The following is a 949-nucleotide window of genomic DNA, read 5'->3' on the forward strand; positions in this document are numbered from 1 at the left end:
TGGTAGCTCAGTGGTAGAGCACTTGCCTAGCAAGCTTGATGCCCTAGGTTTCACCCCAGCATCACAAAAAGAAAAAAAAAATTATTCCTATTAACTTGTTGATTCATTCTTGAAGCTGTAGGACAAAATTAACCATGAGACCAAAAAATGACTGGTTTATTTGCTGTAATTTGAACAGACCTGGTAAACAGCCTTAGGCATAAGACTGAAGAAAAAAAAAACATTGGAGGGTTTTATTAATGAAAAATAAAAGTTTTTTAACTTATAGTCTCTTAACAAAATTCACATAATAATGATTGTACAGTCCCTTCTCTGTAAATGTTACTCATTACAGAGAAGGAACTGTACTACTTCCGTCTTTTATAGACAGGGATAAGCAGAAATACTTTAAAATCTTTCTGATAAATATATGGCTGCGCTGCCTCCAGCTTGGATAGTGCTCTTCTGGATGGCATATGCTGGGGCCAATTCCACGTCATGGTCAAGTCCTACATCATGGTACTCAAGCTCTTCATCTCGACATTTCTTTATCACCTGAAGAAACTCCTCATATTTTTCAAGGTCCTCCTTCATCAGCATCCTGATCTGTTATAGTGATGTGCTGTGGACTCTTCCACCACCACAGAGCAGGCCATTGTTCCTTCTTTCCCCAGCAAAGCAGCCCCTGGAGGCCCCTGCCCCCCAGTGCAAAGCCCAGCATGTTCCAAAAGGGCATGAGAATTTTTGGTCGGACCCTGAAGGCACCCATCAGCTTGCTGAACTTTTCCAACTGGTTCTTTTCTTGATCCCACATTTTCCAAAAGACCAGCCCTATGCTTATCCTGCCCAGGATGGCCATCTGGCCTGCATGGATATGGTTTGCCCCATATTCACCTGCATAATTCACCAGGATTATTCAATCCTCAGCCACAAAATTGATGTTATCTAAGGTCATTACAGAACTGTGAAA

The 949-nt window shown here is 41.6% G+C and overlaps 1 pseudogene; it reads right to left on the reverse strand.

The window, feature by feature from the left end:
* Positions 1–387: 387 nt before the first annotated feature.
* On the reverse strand, positions 388–949 carry LOC124091258 (5-demethoxyubiquinone hydroxylase, mitochondrial-like; annotated as a pseudogene).

The sequence above is a fragment of the Marmota monax genome, unplaced genomic scaffold (genome assembly GCF_021218885.2).
Source record: "Marmota monax isolate L192 unplaced genomic scaffold, Marmota_monax_Labrador192_F-V1.1 WCK01_AAM20220418_F8-fsc00068, whole genome shotgun sequence".
NCBI classification, from domain to species: domain Eukaryota; kingdom Metazoa; phylum Chordata; class Mammalia; order Rodentia; family Sciuridae; genus Marmota; species Marmota monax.